The following is a 12,342-nucleotide window of genomic DNA, read 5'->3' as shown; positions in this document are numbered from 1 at the left end:
AAAAAATGTTCATATTTAAAAGGGATTGATTGCTAAGGTCGACCGATAGGATATGGCCGGTGAGCTAATCGGCTACACCGATGAGGAAAGGTTCAAGAAGTCTGACTTCATCTATACTCTGTAGCATAGTTCATTAGACCTAGTGTAGGTTCAAATCCTGAAAACACCTACAACGATATGTCCTATTGTGTCTAATACGCTCACTAGACTCATTCATGTTTTATCAATATTAATCCTGTGGAGGATTGTTGGATTTTTTATTTGTCTTTAAAATTAAAAATTCAAAATATTTAGAGGAGGATTATGTCGTTTCCTAATAGGCACCAATAGGCACCTAAATGACCTATTTGAATGGTCAACAAACAAGTAGTTTGGGATAAGGCATGTTGTTAGGGCATGTCTCTTGAAGATACCCCTTAGTGGTGTCTCTTCCTCTCCTTTGTATAGAGAGGGGGTGTCTATTTCTTTAAGATTTTGAGTGGAGACAATCTCATTGTTTCTAGTCTTTCGGTAGCATTTAAAATCATTTTTCTAAACCTTTTAGAGAGCCTAGCCTTGGTCACCCTAATAACCGAAGTCTTTGTGCATAAGACCAAGGTTTGGTGGTTGTTTTATCTTGGAGGTAAAACGCAAAGAACCCCGATTGCACTATACAGGGGGCGTTTCAGACCTTATGGAGAATGTTTTCATTGATGCGACTCAATCACAATTTCTAGTTCATGATTGGTTCATGGCTATCAACAACAACAAGTTCATGGCTATCAACAGTATTGTAGTCTTATTTCCTTAAACTAGGTACTTGTTTACTACAGCTTCTTTCTTGGTTGGGATTTGCTAGTACATTTTTTTTACTTACTATAGGCTGCATCACGTCACTGCATTATTCTACTTTTACCAATGGAGTTGTGAAGTGCTAGGTCAAGCCTTCAAGGGGTATTAGGAAGGGAGACCCCTATCTCTAGCTGTCTTTGTCATCTTCTCCCAAGCCCTTACTAGTGCTTTGTGTCAGGCTTAATTATGGCATAAAAGTTCGTAATCATTTTCAGCCCATATTTTTGCAAATGGATTGCCTTCTTTTCCCTAAAGTTAGCCTCTAAGAGATGTGCATTCTGAAGGACTATCTCAATAGGTATTAACAAGCTAGTGGACAAACTACAAATGTCCAAAAATCGAGTCTCTGTATTAACCCAAACACAACCTCTTAGTTTGAAAAGGTGCTTCTCTAGGATCCTAAAATTCCTTATGAGGACGGTCCTTCCATAAACCTTGGCCTCTCATCGGATATAGGAGTTAGTAAAATGGAACTCTTTCATGAGATCAATGGCAGGACTAGTAAAAAAAATTATGTGGCTAGACACAGCAATTTCTTACTCATGCAAGAAGAAAGGTTCTATTAAAGTTGGTGGTCCTTCCCATCTCAAATTTCGCTGCCTTCCATTTTAAGTTGCCAAGGTCTCATTGTGATCGCACAGCTTGCTTCTTTGGGGATGAAAAAGAAGGCACTCCAAAAATTCATTGGTTATCTTGGATTAGATCTTGGCTTGAGGGATCCGGCTATACATAATAAAGCCTTACTAACTAAAGCAACATGGAAACTTCTTCACGAGTCGCACTCCACCTGGGCCCAATTCATGAAATCCCTCTACTATTCAAGGTATGATTTTATGGCGAAAACTATTACCAAAAAAAAAAATTTAGGTGGCAACATTGGGACGCAGTCCCTCATGGGCATGGAGGAGCATTACAGAGGGAAGGAAAGTGTTAGAGACCGGTATCTATAGGAAGATTGGGTTTGGCAATTGGGTTCACATTTAGAGGGATAACTGGGTTCAATCCCCTTTATCCAACTATTAGAATTGGCATATCATTTGTCCCTTTTTTTGTTTCGAAATATCATTTGTCCACATGGCAGAATAGATATCTTGTGATATTTAAAAAACATAACAAAAATTTGTGACAATAATAATCATTAATAAAAAAAAAAATCTTGATTCTAAAAAAAAAAGAGTTAAATATTATATAGATTTATGACATAAACATCAAATATTAATATTTAACTAAGAAGACATGAGTTGGTCACACAATATATGTGCCTATATTGTCATTTTTTGTCCATATTTTTTAAATTATACATTTAAAAATCGTATCTTTCATTTTTGCAGTTTTACCTTTCTCCAAATGTTTGATCCTATTTTTTAAGGCAAAGTTATCCTCCACTGCCCATGAATTCAACCACTATCCTAGTGTTCACCAACCTTGATCTATAGGATTTTAGTATGTTCTCCACAATACCCCTCCTGAAATCTCAATACTCCCGTGCGCATCTAAACCCTCCTTGGTGTGACTGAATGAAAACTTAGTCCAAATTTTAAGTCATTTTAAATTAAGCGCAACAAATAAAGTTTCTTTATCCTTACAGTTTTAATTAACTATGATGTTGACCATTGAACCGTCACCACACATACTACATTATATTACACTACATTGCACTACTTATATGACTATACTTAATATTAATACAACGCTTGCAAGAATTAATATTTTTCTAAACAAATTAATATTTTCAATCCAAAGTTGCACTTCCACATCTTCACAAATTAAAAATGCAAAATCCTGTCTCTTGCAATACAAAACCACGTGGCAAGACATAATTGTCTAGATAAATAACAAAACATAGAGAATAAGGATTATCCAAAGAAGAAAAAGTCATAGCATAGTAAGAAATTGAATGGAAAGTAGCCAAACTAAAGAATAGAACTATTTTAGGTTTTGTTCTCTCAAAATATTTGACCGTTTTAAAAACCAAGTTACGAAGTTCCCTTGAATTCTCAATGATGTCTTTATTTAACATCCATATATTTATTTTAGGGTTATTAATTTGTTATAAGTGTTTCCCCATATTGTTGAGAAACTAATAAGGATACTTTTGGGGGGAAAAAGTTTGAATAAAAACTAATGGAAAAATTTCTCTATATTTAATCAAATTTCCTATTCGAAGTTTCATTTTTATTCTCGTAGGAAAGCAAACTTTTCACCTCCTTTTGTCCATTATTAATTCTAAATCTCTAAATTAACTCTGCTCCTTTGCCATAGCCTTTCTCTGGTGGCACCACACTCCTGCAACCTCTTTGACAACTCTGCTCCTCTGCCATAGCCTTTCTCTGGTGGCACCACACTCCTGCAACCTCTTTGACAACTCTGCTCCTTTGCCATAGCCTTTCTCTAGTCCTTTTGTCAACTTGACATGCACAATGCCTTCCTCCATGGTCTCTTTGATGAGGAAGCTTACATGACTAAACCCCCAGGCTTCATTGACCCTACCCGTCCCACTCAGGTGTGCCATCCCCAGAGGGCCTTATATGGCCTTAAACAGGCTCTGCGGGAATGGTTTTGTCGCCTAAGTACTCACCTCCATGAAATGGGCTTTATTGGTGCCAAATCTGACTCCTCCCTGTTCATCCGCTCCTTGCATGGCAATGTTACATTACTTCTTGTCTATGTGGATGACGCATCATCATCATAAGGAGTGATACGGAAATTGTGAATACCTTAATCTCGGATCTCCGCTCCAGTTTTAAGCTCTGCGATCTAGGTTCCCTTCACTACTTACTTGGGATTGAGGCCTCCCCTACCCCTGCCGACTTATTTCTCACACAACACAAATACATTCAAGATTTACTCATTCGCACTAGGATGCATGGTGCCAAAGGGCTCTCTACCCCTACTGCCATCGGTGCCAAACTCTCTCGTTTTACTGGGTCTGTCTTTCCGGATGTTATTTTGTATCGTAGTGTGGTTGAGGCTCTTAAATAAACTACTATAACTTATCCGGACATTGCATACTCCATCAACAAAGTATGTTAGTTCATGTACTCTCCTACCGAAGACCATTGGTCGATAGGGAAGCGCATTTTACGATATCTCAAGCACACCATTCACTTTGGTGTCCAACTCCGCCGCTCTTCCAATGCTGAGTGGGCTGGGTGTCCTGATGATCGCTGCTCCACCGATGGCTTTTGTATATTTCTATGTCCCAACTTAATTTCCTAGAGTTGCAAGAAGCAAACCACAATTGCTAGGTCTAGCATTGAATTAGAGTACCGCGGTCTTTCTTTTGCCGACGTTGAACTCACCTTTCTATGTCAGTTATTACAAGAGCTTCATATGTCTCTATCCACACCACCAGTTGTTTAGTGTGACAACCTTGGGGCTACTTATCTCACTGTCAATCCGAAGTTTCATGCTCACACAAATCAGATTGAAATTGACTTCCACTTTGTCCGTAAAAAGGTTGCCACTAAAGAATTGGAAGTTTGCTTCATCTCCACTGTTGATTAACTTGCGGACATTTTTACCAAGCCGCTGGCCACCCTACGGTTTTCCACTCTTCACACCAAGCTCATGATGACTTCCTCCCCACTTCACTTGCGGGGGCATGATAACGATAACGCTGGATAACGGTACCCGATAATCTCTTCAACTCAACCGATTGTGATAAACTGGAATACAATTTAACTCTATCTGAAACACTATGCAACATTGGGTTACTTGGTTACGTGATCATAGCATATGTAGAGTTTAATATGGTGTTAACTTCTATAATCCAGTTTCTTCTTCACGTCTCTCTTGTGAGACTGTCAAACCCTGCCCCCTGACAAGTTGGAATTTTGGTTCAAGGACAGGAACCCCCGATCAGGCAACCAGGATCACTGTGGGGCATCACTCTAGTGACATGGATCAATGAAGAAACTCTATGCATGTCCTCTTTTATACCTGTGAGAAGATGGACTGTGGACCCCAGCTCTTGCATAGCCCAAAGCCTGATGTATGGTTTGAACCCCAGGTAATCTCTCTCCTCCCTATAATGGTGGGACCCACCTCTGGAAAAAATCATGTAAAAACCCCTAATGGGCATGTGGGGACAATACCCTGACCTAGGGTCAAACCCCTGTGCTGATCCCCTTTGAATTCAGTTGTTGGAATTCTCTGGGCGATGGCACTGGGCGATGTAGCAAGGCCCAGAGACATCGCCCAATGGCTGATTTTGTACATATTTAATTATTATAAATGTGTGGACCACCCAACATGACCATGGGAACCCTCCAGTGATAGAGGGGACTCTGAGGGACCACCTCATATCCCTTGTTCATTGTGGACCCCACTAGAGGAGCCCAGAACTGAACAGAATCAGTTCCAAAAATCAGTTTTTAAAAGAGGGACTGAAGGCAAACAGGCCTTAGTTGCCCTTGGCTTATAAATAGAAGTCCTTGGGCTCATTTTAGAGCCCTTGGCAGATCTAAATTCGAGAGAGAAAGGAGAGGAAAGAAAGGAGAGAAAGAAGAAGAAGAAGAGGAAGGAAGAAGGAAGGAAGGAGGGAGGCTGCTGCCATCACCCATAGAGGCTGGAACTGAGCTTCTCCAAGCTCCCTCAGGTATAAAAATACCTATTTATGCCTGCTGTTCTCTTTCCCCTTTATGTTTTCTATGTATTTGCTCCCTGGGCAGCCCAAACAAGCTAGGGTTTGCCCAGCCTTGGTCCAGATCAGCCATGCAGACCATATGCGTGGTAGATCTGGGCTTTTCTATGAAAATCAGTAGTTAGTTATGCTGCTACCATGGCCAAAATTTGGCTGTGCATGGTTGCACTGCCCAGATCCCCTTCTAGTTGATGGATTGGAGCCCAGAGTGCTAGCCAGGGCTGCAGGGACCAAACCCTAGGTGGTTGCAGCCCTAAAACCTTGTTGAACATGCATATCCAGCCTTGCATGTGGCTGAATCCAGGTTCCCAGGTGTGCCAAAACCTTGAACACTATTCACCAAGGTTATTTGGGCAGCCACAGTCAGCCTGACTGGAACCCTGATGGAGAAACCAATTGGAACATGATGTTGACCATCACTGGGGCTACCTAAATCCCTAAACATGCAGAGGATCAGGTGTGAGCCCAACCATGCAAGCCCAACCTTGGAAACTCAGCCTGTATCGATTCTACAGGCACGGGGCGATGCAGACATCGCCCAGAGCCAACGCCCAGTGAAGGGAATTTGGCTGGAATGATGGACAAACCTAGGGGATTTCACCCACATACCCCCTGGATACTGTGGGAAGGCTGGAAATTACCAAAAAGCCCTTCCTCACATCTGTCCTTATTTGGGAATGATTCGGAACCCTAGTGGGTCCCGCTTGTGATTGAATCACTGTTGTGCTTGGTCCTACAGTACAGGTAAGCTGTGGACAGCACTTTGACCATGTTCTGGCCTAGTGGCAGGTACTGGTATTACAAATGACCAATTTACCCCTGTGCCCTAACACTGGCCCATGCACCGAAACATGACCTAAGGACCAGTGTAAGGCTCAGTGATTCCAAGAGTGAACCAATTGAACCCCGGGTCAACCCAGTAAGATTAGGGTAACCCTAGGACATCTAATGACAGACTGATAACTTGACATGACAACTTGTGATTTACATCTAAGACTTGATCCAGTGCTCGGGGACAACAACCAGACAACTGCTGGAACTGAATTTATGACTGAGTACCTAGAGCCAAGTAGTGGTGAGTGAATAATACTATCGTATGTGCAAATGTAATTATGATCCGATGCCGGCTATTAATAATTGAATCATGGTTGTTGTGTTATTTACTTATAATTCAAGTTACTCAAATTACTTCATAGTATCTGTTGTTGATCAACACTGTGAATTCTATATGATGATTGTGATTGTTAGATTAGATGCCGTACTCGGCTTGGAAATGGGGCCTGTGGTAGCCCGTATTATGGGGTACGCTTGACACTGCTGGACTCATACGATGGCATATAGACATGGGGCTAGAGTTTCATCACCCGTGCTACTCACCCTTGCCAGCAGGGGTTAAGGTGCTGGATGCCTGTGGGGACAATTATCGGACAGTGAAAAAAATAATAATAAAAGAACACCGGAATGGTGCATGAGGGAAGAAACAGTTGCCCCCCTGGATAATCACAGAGGGCTGGTCGGGCTGACCAAAGACTAGTGTGCTGGGGCTGACTGGTCCTCTTCGACAACTCAATGGGTGTATCGTGGGAAGGGATTAGCAGCCCGCACCAGGGATACACATATTGGGGATTGTAGTAGCACAGACTTGACTTAGTTGTATTGCTAGGTGGCTAATAATAAAGAATCTGGACTTGCATATCATGTAGATCATATGAACTGTGGATTGTAACTGCATATGCATACATGATTGATGTTATTTGCTCACGAGCTCGGTGGGGCTCACACTCTGTTATATGTTGCTTTCTTCTTAGATGATCCTACAGGTGGATGCCGTTGTGGCATGGTGGGCTATCTCGAGGAGGAGAGTTTTGGTTGTTATGACGATGTTGGTGTGGACCCCGACGAAAGTCATACCGATTCTACATACGTTCTCTGTGGTCATTGCGAATGAAGACCATTGAAGCGTGCATGTGATGTTTTGACTGGGGACTCCTTTTGGGTTTTCTGGAGTTATCCCCATTCTGACTTCGTTATTGTAGTTTTCTTTTCTTTTCCTTTTTGGGGCTGAGAATGCTCGCCCTGTATATATTTTTGTATGTAGTACTGTTCTTATCAGCTTTTGTTTCTTTATTGTGGGTTGTGCATGCCCGAGAGATGTATCAAACAAGACTTATTATGTATATATTATCACCATTTCCCGTATCGCTATGCTTCCTTTTTACTTTTAAATTGTAGACGTCCTGCATTACTCTGATCTTTCTCATGGTTAAGATGTGGATATAGTTCCATGATTGTAAACACTGCTTCTAGATCCATGGGATTTGGTGGATTGCCGTTATGCAATTCGGGTCACCTACCCAATCCTCCTAGGGGGTGGTTTGGGGTGTGACAGAGCTTGGTATCAGAGTGTGAGGCTCTTCTTACAATTATAGGTTGCAGACTAGGACTAATAAGCTTTAAACAATAAAACATGCAAGAATTAAAAACCACAGGGGAGGTAGATGTAAGTAAGTAAAATGCAAGAATTTTATGAACTCAGAAATAGTTACAAAATTTTGATTGCATGACTGCAATTCAACAAGTACATAAACTGAAGATAAAGAAAGAAAAGTACATAAGCACAAAGAAAATAACTGTAGTCAAAACCATGTAGCTCGAAAGTCCGGTACTGTAGGAGCTACTCTGTAGGAGGTAAATCATCTGTAGGAGGCTGAGGCGGGTGTGAATCCACTCGGAAATAGCGGTCCCAAAAATCCAATCTCTGCTCGACAGCACCCACTCTACTGCCCAAGGAAGTGAAGCCTTGGTCCACCCTGGATCCCAGGTCTGACATCTGTGTACCAAGGCTCTGAAGTTGTGCCATCACCTGAGCCCAATCTGGAGGCCCTGGAACCTATGAACTGGTGGCACCGATCATCTCATAAGCAGGTAAGTCCATAAACTGTGTCAAAACCCTCGAGATCATCTGGACCTAACCCCTGCTTCTCTGTGTACATGCCCTACGTGTCTACTCCAATGTCCCCCTGCCCCTCTCCAATCTGACCCTCATCATGTGCATCACCACCTTGGAGCTCACCCTCTGGCACTCCCATCTGCTCCTCGCCCTCTACTGGATCTTCACCAGGCACTTTCATCTTCAAGATAAAAGTTTTGTCTATAGGTCTGGATCGGATCCTATCAATGTACTCCCCCTCCAACGGAACCCCGAAGTATCGAAAGACCAATGTAAGGAACTTCCCATAAGGAAGGTTACCATCGGCTGGATTCCGTGCATGATAAAGCATCACCTGAAGCAACAAATATGGGAGGTTGATGATTGGACCCCCCTGACCAGCACCCAACAGGCAGTAAGTGATATACGCCCGCATCATAGAAACACTGCCCTTATTTTAAATAGTGTAGGTTACACACCTACTGATCACTGTAGCACTAGGCTTGTAGGCAGTCTCTGACTTTGGAGTATTCCCTGAACCAGTCAAAGTAGTGAAAACTGTCCTCCTAGTCTCGAGGGAGAACATCTCGGATATGTCCATGCGGGGTTGGTAATAAAATAAACCCTATCACCTGTATTAGGTAAACCCAAGATCTCTGCCAAGAGGGTAGTGGTCAATCTGATATCCACTCCCTTTACCCTACTCTGAAGTGTGAAATCTTGTGCCCTGGATAGCATCAAGTTACAATAAAAATATCGAACCAGGTTGGGATAACAAGGCTCGGTAGGGGATAACATCGATGCCCAGCCTAAGGCATTAAATTTGGCAAAGAGGCCATATTGGTGGAAGTCCTCTACTCATACCACCTGGCCATTTACTATCTTTACAGAAGCAAAATTTCTCCATTCCTTGGCGTACTCATACTTGGAGAAAAGATGGTGATCAAAATATGGCTCCTCGGAAGATGAATCCTCCCTAGGAGATGATGGTGGAATCGAAGAATAAGAAGACTCCTCGGATTCGACTCGTAGCCTCTTTTGGGCTATCGATTTCCGTGTAGTACGACGACTAGTAGACATTTTCTACAACACAAGAGAGAGAATACCATGTTTAGGGCAAGTAAATCAATAAAACCTAACCTAAGTAAAGAAGAAATGGAGAAAAACAAGTAAAGCATATAGAGAAAACCTAAAAACAAAAGGAACTTACCTAGGCATGTGTGAAGTCACAAATAGGCCAAGAAATTACCAAGAATTGGTGTGGAAGTGGTCCCCTTACTCTTCTAGAACTTCTCCCAAGTGTTTAGAGGAGTTTAGAATGAAACTAGGAAAGAATGGGGCCCTTCGGACTTAAAAAGCCTGAGCCCGATTCTCTGGGCGATGGCACTGGGCGATGTGGCAACGCCCAGAGACATCACCCAGTGATGGTAAATTTGCAGAAAATCCAGAATTTACACATGGGAACTTAGTTTTGGGCATAATAACCCCAAAGGACCTAAAGACAAGGACTTATAAAAAAATATATTTTATATAATAAGAATATTATATAGTTGATGACCTAAGAACTTAGACTTCGCGAATGTAACACCTAGGGACTAAGGGAAAAGAACCTATATGGCTAGGTTAAAATAATGATGTATTACATATTTGTGAGTATATTAGTATGTATATAATTATAGTATATGGTGTATTACAAATATACTGAATGCGTGCCTATTATAATGTACGAACTGACTAGACTCTTGCTATGCAAAACAGAACTTAGTTACGTAGGTATGTTGTATTATGTGTTTACTAAGTGTGGGAAGCATAGATCTTACCCTAACCAAGGTGCAGGATAGCTGAGAGCAGGATCTGATGGGTCGTCTAGTCAATCGAATCCTTAGACGCTAAGGTACCTCGAGCCAACCCAAGGATTTGTATATTGATGTTATGGTTATTTAAGTTTCCAATAGTCGTGTACTTAATTCTTTCAATTAAGTATGTCCTAATGCTTAGAACCATGTTATGTGACAGGACCAGTGAGTTGACTGAGGCTGGTGACCCCAGCATCATGCTTTATATTAGACATTTATGAGAGAGACTGAGACGGATACGGTTAGTGTTACCCCAGGCTGAGAGTCAACTGGACTTTTACTTGGCTATTGCAGCCATTAGTGGACTCGAGGATCGAGAGCATTTTCTGAGACTAGCTAGAGAGGTAATAACTGACATAGAATTTCTACTAGCAATAGAGTTCGAGACCGGGAAGAAGCTGGAAATGTTTGCGTGCTAAATCAGGTAATTAATTAAAAGCTTTTATTAAAAATCTGAAATCTCTCATTAGTGCCATGCATAACATATTGACACATAAAATGCATAAGACAAAGAACCATAAACAATCAATGAAACACATCACCTAATGAACCAAGACAGTGAAACTAATAATCCACCTTACTGGTATGACTCATGATACTCGTTGGAACTATGGACTGGGTTAGTATTTGTTAGCTAGGGAACAACTGTTGATCCATATAGATGAATTGGAATATTGAACTCGCTCTTCTTTTAAGAGAAGTAGCAATGGTCAACACTAGAAGTTCTCGTGGAGGTCGTAAGGGTAAACAACCTAGAATTGTACCAGAGGTTGAACTACCCAATGGGACTGAGGCTCAAAACTCTAAGGCATCGGCTGCTTCATCAGGAGCACCAGCGGCTGCACAAGCTACTGCAGCAGCACCTCAGCCAAGTGTGGCAGCTGGCGACGTGATTGCGTTCATGACCACGATGATGTGAACCACGCAACAACAACAAGAGTTGCTTGGTCAAATGTCTACACAGTTTGCAACTATGATGCATGAACGCGCTGCACCACCACCACCACCCAATCGACCAGTGCTATTTCCACCACCGGTACCTCAACACTTAACAGAAAATTCCACTGCCAAGGTGATGAAGCGATTCAAGAAACTTTAACCACCTGCATTTTCAAAAATAACCTCTAAGACAATGCAGCCGAAATGATGGATCAGTGCCCTAGAAAAGGCATTTGAAGTACTTGAGTGCACAGACGCACAAGAGATTATTTGTGTAGGTTATCACTTGCAGAATGAAGCCGAAGCATGGTGGAAAGCAACTAGGCCTAATTTGGAAGCTGCTCACCCAAATCCCGAGTGGGTGCAGTTTAAGGAAGTTTTCTTCAAGAACTACTTTCCAGAAAGTTTCAAGGATAGAAAGGAAGCAAAATTCATCGCACTGGTGCAAGGGAACAAGTCGGTACTAGATTACCAACAATGGTTCAAAGATCTATTCCATTTTGCTCCAGAGCACTTGAAAGGGGAAGTTAGTAAGGCCAAGAAATTTGAGAAGGGACTCAAAACTGAGATTGGATCAGTTTTATCAATTATGGATATTCGGGATTATGCTCAAATGGTTGATAAAGCGAAGACAATGGAGGATAGATTCAAGGAAAAAGAGAAAGAAAAGACTGTGACGTCATTTGGTTTGAACAAAAGGTCAAATAATTTCCAAACCTATGGTTGGCCAAATAAGGTTTATCGAGAAAAAAATTCAAGCCCTACTCCAACTCTGTATCTTAGGCCGAGTGTAGGTCAGAATTCTTTCCGCCCCACATTCACTCGACCCGCTCAACCTACTATGAGTCAAGCGACGACAACAGTTTTGCCAACTCAACCAGCAACAAGTCAAGCGAGCAAGGCCTCAACACTTGGAGCTCTGCTCTTTAAGTGCTATCTGTGTAACAAGGAAGGACATAGGGCTAGGGATTGCAAATCACGTGGATATGGCAACAATTCATTTAATCAGCCCTACGCTAGGCCATTTCAACCATGTGACAATCAGATGCAAGGAAAAGTGTTCGCTTTGACAAATGAAGAAGCTGAAGCAAACCCCGACGTATTAATAGGTATGTTGCTGAACACTACTTTAGGCTATGAGG

Source organism: Telopea speciosissima, chromosome 7 (assembly GCF_018873765.1).
Source record: "Telopea speciosissima isolate NSW1024214 ecotype Mountain lineage chromosome 7, Tspe_v1, whole genome shotgun sequence".
Lineage (NCBI taxonomy): Eukaryota > Viridiplantae > Streptophyta > Magnoliopsida > Proteales > Proteaceae > Telopea > Telopea speciosissima.
This window is presented reverse-complemented; position numbering follows the sequence as displayed.